This window comes from Parus major, chromosome 2, assembly GCF_001522545.3.
Source record: "Parus major isolate Abel chromosome 2, Parus_major1.1, whole genome shotgun sequence".
Classification (NCBI taxonomy): Eukaryota; Metazoa; Chordata; class Aves; order Passeriformes; family Paridae; genus Parus; species Parus major.
The window spans coordinates 86,888,336-86,903,926 of NC_031769.1; the positions used below are offsets into that span (position 1 = coordinate 86,888,336).

A 15,591-nucleotide genomic window follows, 5' to 3' on the forward strand; every position below is an offset into this window, starting at 1 on the left:
CCGCCTCCGCCCGCCCCCAGCGAAGAGAAACAAAACACAACCCCGGCACCGCCACGCTCTCCCTCCTTCTCCTCTCGGCATTTGGTGGTTGTTTTTATTTTTTTTATTATTATTTATTTTTTCTTTAATTTTTTTTTTCTTGGGGATTCTCCTCTCTCCTGCCAGACTGACTTACACGTTCTTGATAATTTCTCTTCCCCTCATTTTTTATACTCTTCTCCCTGCTTCCAAACCCTGTGTCTGTGTGTTTCAATACTATTACAACCTCTGCTAAAAATAGATCTTTTTATACCCTTCCTCCTCTCTGACCCCATCCAACACCCCTTGTTAAGGTGAGTTGTGTCTTTTCATCACTTTTTTCCTTGTGTGTTGTTTTTCTGGTTTTGGTTGTTTTTTTGGTATTTTGGTTTTGGCTTTTTTTGGTTGTTTTTTTTTTTTTTTCCCCATTTAGGGCAGGTTTTAGGGAGGAGGGGATGTGGAGGAGAGAATTTCATGGGGAGTCAGGCGAAGCCTTATTTTGCCTTCTGCAGCCTCAGCATCATTCCGGACTGCTCCCTTTTATCCCAAGGATGTAGCTAGCTGATGAAAGTGGGGAACTACTCTTCCTTAGCGCTGCATGCTTGGGAGCCACAGCAACAGCAGGAAAAAAAAACAACAAGCTTCTCTTTTTTCCTTCGTCCTACCCCCCACTCCCTTCCTCATTCCCTCCTCCTTTCTGTGTCGTTTTTTTTTTGGTTTCTTTTTTTTTTTTTTTTTTAATATTTTGGTGGGATGTTTGGTTGGGATTTGGTATTGGGTGGGTGGTTTTCTTTTTGGTTCGTTGTTTTGGTTTGGTTTTTTGTTTGTTTGGTTTTTTTTCTGTGTGTATGCTTGGTTTCTGTTTTTAAGCAATACACAGGGGACTTGGAATGAATTGCATGTAGTGCCAGGGGAGCTGTGTGTGTGTGTGCACGTGTGTCTTGAGAGTGAGTGAGTGTGTGTGTGTGCGTTATGTGCGTGTGCAAAGTGCATTTGTATTTCGTGTTCCTGGGATGATGAGTGTTAAAGCGTCCAGACAGTCCCTGCACATAGAGCAAGGAGCACAGCTGAGGCTGCTGGGGGAGAAACCGGTCAGGGATGCAGGAAAGCTACAGAGCTCTCCACAGAGTTCAGTCCCTTGTGCTCCAGAACATCTTTCCATAGATCATTACTGGCACCTTCAAGGTGATGGCTCCCATTCCTCTCCTGGCTTCTCAGTAGAGGAGTGCAGAAAAGGAAAACTTTACAGCTAATGTGAAGGGATAGCATTTCTGTTCCTCCAGCAGCTCGAGACAGTGTTATTCCAGGGATGAGTGGGGAAAATGGAGCTGTGATCCAGAGTAAATGGATCATTTGCTGTTACATATTACTGTTCAGTAAGAAAAAGAGACATGAAACATAATCAGCTTGACCAGCCAGCAGAAACATCGGAGTCCGGCTTACTCCCCAATTCCAAAGTTGTTTTAGTCTGTTTTTCATTCTTCAGAAAACTGTGCCTATTGATGGCAGAAATGTGTTTTTGCGGTAAAACAGTCTATTATAAATCTGCTGGGGAACGATTTATTATTCAGAGGCAATCAAGTAATTTATATGTTTCATGGATTTCCCCCAAGTCTTTTAGTGTGCCTTCAATTATGTATTTTACCTATGTGTGTGAAGCGGGGTAATATAGATTTTTAGGTGCATTTTAACAAGGTGTTAAGGCATAACTTGCAGGGTGCCATTTGCAAAGTGTCACTTAATATGAAGCAAAATAACAGCCTCTAGCTCTTTTTCATGGATTTCTCACATCTCCCTTGTTTGTTTCAAAACAAGCGGTGGTTTTGCTTAAGAACTTGTAAGGAAAACTGGCTTCACAATGGTACACAGTTTCAGATATTAGCTCCAAAGTATTACACTTGTCTGGCTGTGAGACTTGAATTTACTTGGAAAATCTAGTTAATACAAAGTAAATGAAGAAGCACTTTGTATACATGCTTTTCTAACAGGTTGAATCATTCCTCTATCTAAAAGTTTACAAATGAGCTAAAATAGTTATTGTAATCTGTATTTGGAGGCCTTTATGGATACAGGAACATTAATGTTTCCTGTCTAGTTAATGCAATTCCAAAATATCCTGTCTTTCCACATGCTGCATAGATAACACTCAGCAAAAATGAGCAGTCATGGAAGTAGTCTTGTGCTATCAAGGGTCATTTCATCATTTCTTGTTAGCCTAAATTAAAATATTTTACACAAGTTTGCCTTGGAATTTTTTTTTTTCCGCTGTGGCTGGCTGATTGTGAAAGTGGGAAGTGTGCTTTGAGTGAGATGTGACATTCCTAATGCTTGATAGCTGTGAGGGGAAAGACACCTGATGTGCTGTGTACATCATCCTTGAAGGGACGCAGGGTAAGAAAAAGGGATGGAAAACGAGCACAGTGCACTGGCAGTTTAGATAAATAAATATGGGTGATGCATGTTAGCTTGTCAGCTGCTGTTCTGCTGAACCCTGACTGCTGGCTAAACATATTTTCTTGATAAGCACTGCAATGTGATACATTTTTTCTGATTTGATAGAGTTTGCTGTTAAAATCACATGTAGCACAGAACAGCTCTTGTTCTGTAGATAAAAATTGTGCCACCTCGTTTTAATCCACAGAAGGCTGAAATACCCACTACTCCTACTGAAGTCACCAGGAGTTACTTGTGATCAGCACTCTTCATGATTTTTTAATCTCGACGTGTCAGGATTTAGGGTATTTCCAAAGGGTGCTATTGACAGCAGATCTCATGTTGTTTAGATTTTACTTTAGGTGCATATTTTATGTTTACAGGTAGATACTGTCTTTTACAACAGCAACACTAAAATGTGTCAGGAAATGGAAAACTCTTAACATTGTTTTTCTCATGTGCTTTTAAAGAGAATTTTCCCAATGTCCTCTAACTGTTTCTGGAAAAGCCGTGCTCACTTCACAAATCTACACACTGAGAACCTTAAGTTGGTTGCTTTGCTGTTGGTGAAAAAAAAAAAAAAAAGATGGAATGTTTGTACACAAAAAGAGCAAGTCATGTGTTTGGGGTTTTTTTCTGACAACTGAAAGACAGGAGTGCTTTCAGCTGGATATGAAAGTGTTGAAGTAAGGTTAATATTGAGTTTCATCTGGGGGTTGTTCCCACTGGCATGAGTGACAGCACACCTACACTCAGCTTATTCTGTAAAGTACTAACCTAGATTAAACATCTCTTTAACTCATATTTTGAGACTTGGATATGACATCAAACCTTGGATTTATTCACTTCTAAAGCCTTCTTTGTTTGTTTTGGTTTTGAAACAAGCCTTTTAAAGCTGTGAGCTACTATAAACAATGTAATGGAGTGTTCAGAAGTCACTCCAACTTTGTGGACCTTATTGATATGAAATAAGGTGGGATTTTCTCTCTACTGCTAACCAACTGAAATTATTTTCTTGTATTATTTCACCTTGTTATTCTGTAATATTAGTGTAAAATGCTTAGTCAGAGAATTTTTTTTTTTTCTGTGGATGTTGTGGTTCCACAAAAGAAGAACATGTATATTTTGTCTTGTCCTGAATTACAGCTACCTATCAGGTTCAATGACATTTTTTTGCAGGGAAAAGTTGCTGTTTCATTTGGATATACTTATCAAGGAAACTGTATTGACATTCCATATTGATGGATTTTCTTAGATTTTTAAGAAAGTGAAGGAAAACTGTCCCAGGGCTGCCTGGTAATTTTGGGGATGGGATTCAGTGGTTTTATCTGTATCCATGCAGAATGAAATCACAATATATATTAAAAATCAGTAGCATCTGAAAACACTAATCCATTTTTCTCTTTAGATATCACTTTCTTTACTAGTTTAAAATGGTACTTTATGTGTGTGTGTTTCCATCCTAGTGTATATTTGTAATTTTAAGACATTTAGATGAATGATGTTACCTTATGCAAAGATGACGATTTATTTGCATTTTGTCTGCTGGAAATACAGTTTTTACAATAAAATAGGTATTTTTCTTCTGCTGTACTTGCTTACGCATAGAAGAAAATTAGTATTTTCCTCCTGGGAAACGTGTTACTCTGAAGAGCCAAATGCTGAACAGCTCTACAAGCAGTTCCCTTCCCAGTCTTGGTGCATGTGGATGAGTGTCAGAGGTAACAAGTGCTCAGACGTGGCAGGGATAGGAAGAGGGTGGCTCTCTGGGAAACAGGGCGTCTCATGATCTGGTGCTGCAGTGACTGAGTTTTCATGGCTAAGATAGCAAAGTGCTCCCTCACCCTTAACAGTATTAAACTCCTCTGTCTTGTGGTTTTCATTCATCAGTCTGTTTGGTTTTTCCCTTTATTAGATAGGGGAGAGTTAATTACAGTCTGGTAGTGCTAGCACAGCTCTCTGATGACAACTGTTTGTAGGAAGTCAAATGGAAAGTAATTCTGGAGAGGGGTCTCCAGCTACAGCGTTTCTTCTTTGTGGTGTGTTTTTATTTACTCCAGTTTTCCCTGGATTTGCATCCAGCTATTATACTCTACATGCAAGCGTAGGCTGGAGGTTGTTTTGTGTGCAGAAAGTGTTTGTAGCAAAGGGAAAAGAATATTATTGTTAACTTTTGGACAGCACAGTGTAACTGCTCCACCAATTCCAACCAAATGCAAGAAGAGCTGTGGGATTGGAGCTAAAATGTTCAGAATTTGCTTGATATAAATATGAGTTTTCATTTCTTGTGAGGAGAGACACATTTTTAAACATAATTCAAAGGGAATGCGTTTCTCGGAATGAGTTTTACTGTCAGTCCCAGTGATCACTCCTGTCCCAAAGAATCTGCTAGGAGCAGCCCAAGGAATTACAGGTTGAAGTGGGGTGAGGCAGTTTCTCCTACTCAATCCACTGCTGCAACTCCATGCTGGCAGATGGGTACCTGTTCCAGCACTGTCCTGGTATCAGTAACAAAACTTAAATTTTGTTTATAGGGCAATATACATAAAGCACTATTGATTTCTTCTAGCAGGCAAGGCTTTTATCAAGGAGTATGAATCCAGTAATTTTGATTATGGATCTTGCAACATCTGACTTTGTCATCTATGTGTTAGATATATTTAGACGCTGTGGACACTTAATCCAAGAGAGCAAAATGCTTGTCTTCTGTAAATGACAGATAAAATACTTAATTTCTTTATTCATTTGGCCTTTCGAGGCGTGGATGGCTCAGGACTATACCTTTCTTGATTAAAATTTGGCTCTTGGTATACTTAAAAATAGTTGCAGAAGGATTTAGTATTAATAATTTTTGGCAGACTCTTTTGTATGCATTTTAAAAAATAGTTAGTTTATAGCAAGGTTTTAGGGCCAACCCCAGAAGTCTGATGAGAACTCAGTCCTCTTAATAAATGGTAGTTAACATAAAATTTCATTAATATAAATGACATGTTGTGGTTTAACCCCAGCTGGCAACTAAGCCCCACCCAGCCACTCACTCACTGCCCCACCAGCAGGATGGGGCAGAGAATTCAAAGAGTAAAAGAAAAAAACTGATGGGTTGAGACAAAGTTTAACAGGTAAAGCAAAATACACACACACAAGAAAAGCAAAATGAGGTATTTTTTCATCACTTCCTGTGGGCAGGCAGGTGTTCAGTCATCCCCAGGAAAGCTCATCTCTGTCTCCTCTAACAATGACTTGGGAAGACAAGCACCATCATTCCAAACATCCCTCCTCTTCCTTCTTCCCCCAGCTCTATATGCTGCACATGATGCCATATGCTAAGGAATATCTCTTGGATCAGCTGGGGTCAGCTGCTGCTGCTGTGTTCCCTCCCAGCTTCTTGTGCACCCCCAACCTCCTCGCTGGTGGGGTGGGGTGAGAAGCAGGAAAGGCTTCTGTGCACTGTGCAAGCACTGATCAGCAGTAATTAAAAGATCCCTGTGTTATCAACACTGTTTCCAGGAAAAATCCAAACCCCAGCCCCATACTGGTTCCTGTGAAGAAAGTTAGTTCTATCCCAGTTTAAACCAGCACATGTATATAATTACATGGTCTGTTTCAAATGTACTGCATACATCAAACACTTTGCATACAACAGTATCTTTTGTAATGAGGCATCTGGTGCTCCCATAAGGATTTTTTAATCTGCAATCAAAATCTGAAAATTTCGTGCAAATCAAAGTTTTTTGAGTTCTTTGAGCTCTAGTAGAATAAAGCAGCATGTCTGTATGATTCTATTACCAGTCATACCATTATCATTCTTTCACCTGGTGAATTCAGTATAAAACATCTACAAGCCAGCCTTAGCAATTTCAGGGAATATCTTTAGGTCATGATGGCTGCCTCAGTAACAATGAGTACACCAGCATTCAAAGACAATGTACTGAAAGACAGGAAACATGAACTGGGAAGGAAATATGATCCTGAGGTGGCCTTAGAAAACCCGTCAGGATAAACAAAACAACCTGTGTTTCTGAAGGTGAAGGCAAGTACCTGGCCATGATGTACTTGATGTACTTCCAAGCTTCTTGGGTCTTCCTTGCTGGATGAAATCTGAGTGTTTATCAGAAGTGCAGAAACTTAATGAAATTTCATGGAATCATGGAACCATAGAATGACTTGGGATTGAAAGGGATGTTAAAGATCATCTTGTTCCAAACCCTGTGATGGCCACCTTCCAGGGACACCTCAGAGTAGATCAAGTTTCAAATTTGTATAACCCCCTTAGGCTGTAACAGGAAAAGAAAGGTAGAACTTAGAAAATGCAAATAACTTGTATTTAAATAAGATGTGAATGGCTCTTTCTCCTGTTATAATATCAGTGGAGGAGTTTACTCTTTTTCATATGCCTTTTGAAAAGGTTTATACATTTTGCCTTATAATATTGAATGGGGAATGACTTAGGCTGTAAAAGTATGGAAATTCAGAGTTAAGGCTTAACTTTTATTTAACCATTACAGAGGCATGGGCAATGTCTCAGGAACTCTCATTGCAGGTCTTAGAAACATCTCCTAAAGTAGCACTGAATGTGGGGATTGTGCAATGCTGTTCCTACCTGTAAAATGGGGTAGCAGAGCTACGGCTAAATTCAGCAATTCTTATTCATGTTAAATAATTTCTTGACTTCAGTAGGATTTCTTGCCTAAGCGAGAGACTCCAAACAGGCTCATAGAACACTGACAACAGGGAAGGTGTGAAGTATCTATTATTATTACTTCAGAGAATCTTATCTTGTATGAGATGGCTTGTGTTTCAGGCAGTCTGCATAACTAAACCAAAATTCCTTGGCACTTTCATTGGATTTCTGCAACACGACGCTGCTTGATTCCATCACAGAATGAAATAAATTGAGAGTTCTTTCAAAAATCTGAGGTCTAAATAAAGCCATATGTTAAGTAAAGGTCATATGTTAAGTATAGGAATATTTTAAATATATTAATTCTATATGATACAAAAATATAATCTTTTAGCTATATGTTTCTGGTTGTCCATCTACGTGCAAGAAATTATTTTGTCTGTATTTGGATTTTCACCTAATATTTTATGAATTCTAGAAGCAGGTGGATACTTCATTGGTTACTCTTTACACGTCAGAGATGAGGCACTGGTGAGGCACTGGAATGGGTTATGTGTAGACGTTGTGGATGCCCCATTCTCGGAAGTGTTTGTAGCCAGGTTGGATGGGGCTTTGAGCAAACTGATCTATTAAAAGGCATCTGTACCCTTGGCAGGGGGATTAGAACTAGATGATCTTAAAGGTGCCTTCTAACCCAAACCATTCTATATCCCCGTGTCACTCCAACAAATTGTCATCTCAGCAACCACCACCCTTGGGTTTTGTAGTCCGCAGACAAAATTTTAAGCAACAGTAATAGTAAAATAAAAGACCAGGACAAGGTAATTTATTTTCCTTCTCTTTTTTTATAGTTAGCTTTCAGTGGTAATGTGGGGTAGAGACTAGAAAAGAATTGTAAATGTGACTGTTCCTAGCCACCAGCTTAGTTTTAAAACTGCATTTTCAGTGGAGATAGGTGCCTGTCTTAGCATTTGGGATTGGCAGAATTCTCCTGCCTGGCAATACGGAATAATCTGGGAAGAGGAGGATTTGGATTCTTTCAAATCTGAAGGTGAAGTCTGCAGTGCCATATGGATGATATCAGATCTTTCACTCCTGTGAGATCTTTCCAATATGTATTGCAAAAGCAAACTCATGCTTGATCTTCAAGGCTGAAATCTTAAAAGCAGCTTCTAAATTTGCACTCTCACGCAGATTTTGCTTGTTTGTGACACCTACAAGTGCAGCCTAGAGGTGTAAGCAATGTGAGGCAGAGAGGATAGTAGAATATATGGAATCAAAGAAACGATTAAACAAAAGGGTAAAAAGTACCTGCATAAGCAAAAACAAAATAAAAAAATAGTAGGTGTGAGGGAGTCCTTAAGAGAGGATGGAAGAGGGAAAAGCATTGCTCTGGGATGGGATTAATAAGATTTAATAGAATGTGAGAGAAAAGGCACAAAAAAAAAAGCAGAGATTGGAGGCTGGATTGGAAGAAAGCACAGGTAATATTAGAAGTCAAAATGGCAAGCTGAGAGAGAGCTGTATACCGTCAGTTTAAAGTTGTTTCAAGATCAGCTTAAGTTGGTCTAAATTCCAGCTGCTTCTGCAGAGGGAGTCCTGCACAGTCCTCCTCCTTTTTCTCTGAAGTGTGTGCTACAACTGGTAATACAAAGAAATAAAAACTTACCCCAATCAGGTCCTTGGCCCATCTGACTAACTGCTCATATTAACACCACAGCTGCTTCAAGGCAAAGCGGAGGGGAGGCAAAGGAAAAAGCAGCATAAAATTGACTTAGGCTGACAGTGGATCTCTGCTCTTGGTCTGAAAGTCCTGGTGAGTTATAAATTATTTAGAAGAGAGACGGGCTAGGAAGACATGGAGTGGTAACACAATGGAAGGAAGAAACCACCTGGGACAGTACTTAGAGTGAGCAGTTAAAATGGCTGCATGCAAAGGAGAAGATGTGCTAAAAACATCTAAGAGGCAAAATCAAGCATTTAAAAGTTACAAAAAGAGAGTATTTATGTTGTCTTTGTATTTAATTCAGTATCCATGGACACACCTGCTGATGCTGATGCAGTCTTTAATTACATGACCAAGTTGGGAGTTTTTCCTACTCCTCACAAGTGGCTACCCTGTCCCCATGACCCGGGTTGAGCAGAGCAGTGCCTGTGACCTGGGGCTTACTTCACCTCCTTGTATGATGAATGACAAAGTCCAGTGCTCAGCAGTCCCACTGGAAGTTTCAGGCTTCCATCTCACATCCTTCATGTGCATCTCCATCATGGGCCCCCAGCATATTCCACACTGACTTTTTATTAACCTGGAGTTACACCCACTGTTTTATTAACCCAGTGTTTATGGGTCCCAAACAAAATATATTTCTGCCCCTTTTCTCTCAGAGCTGCACCTCCAGTGTGCCATACATGTGCAGTAAGTGTTATGCTTACTTTTAAATAGTAATGCATGATCCAAGTATCTCTTGGAGTAAGAAGAAGCTATATAGAAGGATAAAAGTAAATTCAGAATAATGCCTTTAGAGAAAAGGAGGCAAAGATCAGAATGTTTTGAAATGAATGAAATATAAAGCTTCCAGGTCTTATTGGTAATCTTTTTAATGATTTGTTTTAAAATATTAAATGGGGAAATTAGGTTATGCAGAAATACACAGACACATGCTAAACCACATTATGGATTTCATTCTTTAAAAGAGAGGGTAGAAAAAAAGCCGTTTACCCAGCCCTGTGAGAAATAAGATGCAGGCAGATGATGTCATGCTGTCTAGACTGGAATAAAACATGTATTTTTAAAAATCTTAGCTAACTTATTTAAATAAAATATTTTGAGAGTGTAAGAAATCATAAGTGCTAGCTGATGATCTTAGATTTTGCTTTGATCATGTTCTATGGGTTCTGGTGTCTTTTCATAACATTTTTTAAAAACTTTATTTTCTCCCTTTAAACGTACCTATAGAGAATTGCATGCTCATAAGAAGATGTGACTGATTCTTCTGGGTTATCCAGTTCAGTCACTTGCTTTTGCAGCCAAGATGTCATACAATTCCTTTCATGTACTGATCAAACTCCTTCTTACAAGTATTTAGGGATTTTTTTTACTTCCCATACTCCATTTGGAGCCTGTTCCAGTTTTCTGGTTTCTTTTCCCCTTAAATATCTTTCTGGCCTGCTTTTATTACTTTGGTTTTGGACTACTTGAGCTGTTGTACTTGAGCTTCAGTGTAAGATGTTTACTGACTCAGAGTGTGGAGCAGTCCTGCTCACTGCTAGGCTTAAAAAGCAAAGTTGTTGCTGGACAGAGGCCAGCTCTAGTGATGACTCCCAAGTTCTTGTGGAGGATAGATGATGGTGTAGAGTTAGGCACAATAGGTTTCTGGTCGTGCTCCCCAATTATGGATGACTAACCTTAAACCAGATTTCACTACTGACCTTCAGAGTGTAAATGATATGTCGAGAGCCTTACCCACATTTTTCTTCTGGGATGTTTGATCTTCCAGTGCACAGTGCTCCACGGGGTTTTTGCAGACTCATTTCCATTTGGCTTAGTTCTGGTTTCTCACTATAAATAGTTCAAGTAAGACAGAAAGTATCTTTGTTTATAGTTCGAAAAAAAAGTCCCGTTTCCCGTTTGGATTAAATTTCAGTTGGTGAGAGTTGAGTTCTTAACATTTACATGGATGTAATATTCTAAGCATCAGTCTTTCAAATAGGAGGTAGCCATTATGCTCTAAGCAAAGTTATTTTCATATTGCACTATCTAATACTCTTAATCAAGAATGCATTGGATTTCATGTAGCTTTGGCATTCTGTTACCAATAAGTACTTCATTTGGGAAGCCAGTAATTACTAACTTTTTATTCTGAGCACATTTTCTGGTTTTAAAATTACTGGTAGAGGGAAGATATATTTTTTTTATTTGTGATCCTTGAAGTGTGTAATGTAAATAGAGGACAGGAAATTCAAGAGCCTGGCATTTTTATGTTTTGAGAATTTATTTCAAATAGCTTTCAAAAAAGGTACCAATGTTGGCATACCCTCATGCTGAGTACTGTGTGCACTTCTGGGCCCTGCAGTTTAAAAAAATGTGAAGGTTCTTGAATCTGTCCAAAGGAGGGCAGCAAAGCTGGAACATATGTCCTGTGAGGAGCAGCTGAGGACTTTGGGCTTGTCTGGTTTAGAGAAGAAGATGCTGAAGGGACCTTTCTCCAGCTTTCTAAGGAGAGAGTGTGAGGAGGGAGGTGCTCAGTTCTTCTCCTGGCTACCCAGTGACAGGACACATGGGAATGGTTCAAAACTGGACCAGCAAAGGTTCAAAGTAGATATGAAGAAACATTTCTTTACTAGGAGGATGGCCAAACATTAGAACAGGCTCCTTGTAGAGGTGATCGATGCCCCAAGCCTGTCAGTGTTTAAGAAGTATTTTGACAATAACATGCTTGAACTTTTGGTCAGCCCTAAATTGGTTAGGCAGTTGGACTAGATGATCATTTTAGGTTCCTTCCAAGTAAAATATTCTATCCATTTGCAGTATTTTCAGTGTATTATTTCTGTTCTTTTTCAAAATCCAAAGAGTAAAGTTGTGACATCGAAGCTTTACATCATTTGCAACTTTAAAGTCATAACCTCCTATGTGTGAAATAATTTAAGCAATTTTATACATTACTATGTTATACATGTTGTTAATGTTTACCTAAAGTGGAATTACTGCATTTTTTATTTATAAAAAACTACTTCTTTGCATATTACTTGTCATTGTTTTCTGTTGGAAATTTAACATGGATGGGTAAGATACAATTCCATTTATCAGATACTTTTAAATGCCACAATTAGTAGTATCTACTATGACAATGCTATAATACTACTACAGGAAGCAGTATCTGAAACAGTAAAATTCCACAGTGAATGAAGCAGCTGGAACTGTAACTCATATCAGCTGCCCAACACCAAACACTCCTTTCAGCTTTCTCCTGGGGCCGTTGACATTTGCCTTGCCTGCAGAATGACTATGCATGTTATCTGCAAGGCATTAATCCATTAGTAATAAGCCACCTTTAATCCTGGTGTAGATATCCTCTTCCTGGAAAAAGGGTGTGTGTCACAGCATTAAGATTGCTGTATACCTGTGTGGGCAAATATACTTCCCTCATTGGATTTGTCCCACTTAACCTAGCGGGACTGCGGTTTCGCATTTGAGTGTTTGTAGGAGTCAGCTCTGAGTCATATTTGTCCTGCAGACCTGGGCATGGAAGGGATTCAAAATCCATGTAGGGGAATAGATTGCCAGTGTGTGCGTGCACAAAGGTTGGGGCTGGGAAGGAGACAAGAGTCCTTAGCACTAATTCTATTTATCAGTCCAGAATGTTTGTGCTGGCTTAAAAGAATGCATCAATGCCCACAGAAGTGTTATTTATGTTGCTGTTATTAAAGAAAAAAAACCAAACAAACAGAAAAAAAAAACACCAGTTGTTTTTGGTTTTTTGTTTTTTTTTTTTTATTAAAAAATGAATTATAGATCTGGAGAAAATATAATTATATGTCATGGCAGTGTCTGAACTGTTTTTCTGGCATGCTTAGTATGCTTTTTGATTTCAAATTTATTTTTCCACATGCTGTTGCTATGGTAAGAATCAGCACATCAGGGAGAGGTATCATGGCAAATAATGTCATAAGAAATAACATATAAGAGCTTTGTATTTCATGGGGCAGCATAAGGCCTACAGTTTGGAGTTATTACTGAAGCCCTGTTGAAAGAGTTTTCAGAATGTGGTTGGCATCTCATTATTCAGGGATTGTTTTTATATGACCAAAGCCAATCAATAAGATTACATTAACTACAAATTAATTCTTACTTCCTTTAGAAAATATTAGGTCTTCCATAAATCAAAAAGGGAAAATAGAATGAAAAAGAAAGAAAAAAAGCAAAAAAAAACCCACAAAAACCTGATAGGGCAATAGAGATGAAGCTAAGAAAAGCAAAATCGGAGATTTACAGCTTTTGTGGGGAGTATGGGGGGGAGGAAGAGCAGAGAGGGATGATGTAAACCAAGGTTTTCTCAACTTGACTTTCAGTAATCAAGTCATGACAAAATTGGATGAGTACAAGAACTTGGAAATACCAGCTGTGGCCTGTAATGGCATGCCAAGCTCCTACGTGGTAAAGATTGATCAAAGTAGTTGAGTATTGAAAAACAGGTGGCATCTTCAGATGGTTCCAGACCTAATTGCTGCAACTCCATTACCAAGAGTACTTGTGTACCACAGCCTGCTAAACAGAGAGCCTGTTGAAGAGGGTTTTAAATTTACTGAACAGAAGTTACCTATGTTTCAAAATGAGATGAAATAAACTTATCACAAAATGAGGCTGTACTTTTAAAATAGTAACTGTAGTTACAGATTAATTATATGCATGAGAAGAGAAGGAGTTGGGGATTAGAGACTCCCAAGTTCTCTGAGTAGCCAAAGGCATGGGATGACAGGCAGTGGCTCTATTGGAAGGTCAGGAGATCAAAGAGAGTCCTTACATTCAGTATTAGAAGAGAGTGGGTTTGCCACACAAGTCTAACTTCAATTCCTGCAACAAGACACTGGAGAAAATTCTCTATGAGAGGGCTTCTGGTTGCCTCCAGAATTATGCCTTTGGATATAGGAGACTCCACCCTAACCTGCCCATTTGATAGCCAGAAATAGGGAGACTGACCAGGAGAGTTTAATCCAAATATAATGTTTGTCACCACAAAACTGAGGGGGTTTTTTTATATAAATGGTTCCATCAATACAGTTGTTGCTCTAAACTGCCCCCTAAATGCTATGTAGAGGAGTAGCTCCGTAATATTAAACCATTTAAAATGGAAGGTATAAAAACATGTTTAGTTAGAGGTTTAGTTAATTCTTCAGACTACAATGACTCCAGTTATTTTTTAAGCAGACACCTCCTCAATTGCAGTCAGTGGCCTCATGCCAAGCCCAGCATCCATTCGGAATCATGCAGAGTTTGCACTTCAGTAGTGTTTTAGCAATGTGACAGGCTTGCCTTCCAATGTCCTGGCTGCAATTTGCTCACAGTAACCTCATTCAGACCCACCCATGTGTTTCAAGGGTTAGCTTTCTGCTGTTTAGCTGATGTTTTGATCCAACATATCAGATCTCCCTTTCAGGATTGGTTTGCAAACCCTCAGAGCAGCAAAGTTGTGGTGAAGGTGCCTCCTTGGAAGCAGAGGAACTCTTTCTCTCCCAAGGAATGCTGCTGCTTGTTTGGTTCTCCTGCCACATGAGTGCTCTCACATAGTGTGACGACAGTGGAGTTCAATAACCACTGGAGTTGAGGAAGCAAGAGGATAGGCTGTCCAAAAACTTACACTTGGAAAATCCCACTCTAGCATCACTCACTAACTTCCATCAATAATGAAGAGGATTTTACACCAAAGACCTCTTTGAGAATTGTCCTAAGCTGCTGTCTTTGTCAGTCTTAGATGTGGATATTTCAAATCAGAGAGCAGAATTACTGTTATTTTCAGACAGTGTATCTGAAATACTGTTGGCAATGTGCTTCTTGCCTTCCTCCTCCCATCTCCTGTAACTCTTGTGTTCATTTGCTGATATCAGTCACATCTGTGAAGCTCAAAATACAATCCAGTCCCTAGAAATTCTAGAAATTCAGATGTGTGCCTGTACAGATGAGGAGAACTGCAGACTGACTCCTCTAGTTGCAGTAAGCTGAGGGTGTGGAGCTGTCCAATCCTTGACAGCTCCAGACTTGGCATACTCCAACTAGAGGAGTCAGACAGTGGCTGGACCTTCTTAGTCAGCTAAGAGACTTGCAATAAACAAAAGCTTGTATACTCTCTCTGTAATGCTTTTGTTCAAAACCCTGACGTGATAAGCGCCCACATCTGTCATGGCTAACCATGGCATTCAGGGATGCTTGGCACTGTGCAGACCTTTGTTTTCTCCTACAACTTTTGTTAGAATTGTGCTAATTTGCCTTGTTATTACAGCTTCTAGTGATTTTTGAATAGTCATATATTTCACTAAATAGTTTATTTAAAATGCTTCTTTGAGAAGGGTGTTGTTTTGAGGTTTAAAATGTGGATGGTCTGAATGAAAAGGAATGTTCTTCTTTCTAGTCCTGTTTTGAGGATGTCTTCTGACACATGAAACTTTCATTATATTTTAATTATTGATAGGAAGCATTTTCTTACCAGCATAGCACTTACAGTGAAACCACTTTTCAGGAGAAATTATTGCAAGCAGTTTTTGGATGAGTTTCAGTTTTGCAAATCGCTTAGGTTTTATTCCTTTGTTTTTTCTTAGTATCCCATAAATTAAGGCACAAATTATAAGCAAGATCGTTATGCTGTCATGAATCACTCAAGTACTAATGGCCTAATGCACTAAGCCCTAATTAGTAATATTGTATTTTTAAAAAGACAAAATTGTGAATGAAACCTGAACATGCACTGTTTTATAACTGGGCTTCCCAGAAGATTTTAAATGGATTCCTCTTCTTAGTATGTTTTTAA

The 15,591-nt window shown here is 39.0% G+C and overlaps 1 protein-coding gene across 15 annotated transcripts in view; it reads left to right on the top strand.

The window, feature by feature from the left end:
* Positions 1–76: 76 nt before the first annotated feature.
* The window catches only part of LOC107199801 (poly(rC)-binding protein 3-like), a 501,970-nt gene continuing 486,455 nt past the window's right edge, over positions 77–15,591 (top strand). For 7 of the 15 annotated variants that reach the window (XR_001519308.3, XM_033512172.1, XM_015617359.3 and 4 more), the window contains exon 1: positions 81–332. The gene's annotated coding sequence lies outside the window, so the exon portion shown is untranslated. Of the gene's footprint in view, positions 333–15,591 lie in introns of all 15 variants that reach the window. The other 8 variants (XM_015617344.3, XM_015617343.3, XM_015617345.3 and 5 more) reach the window with 4 other exon arrangements.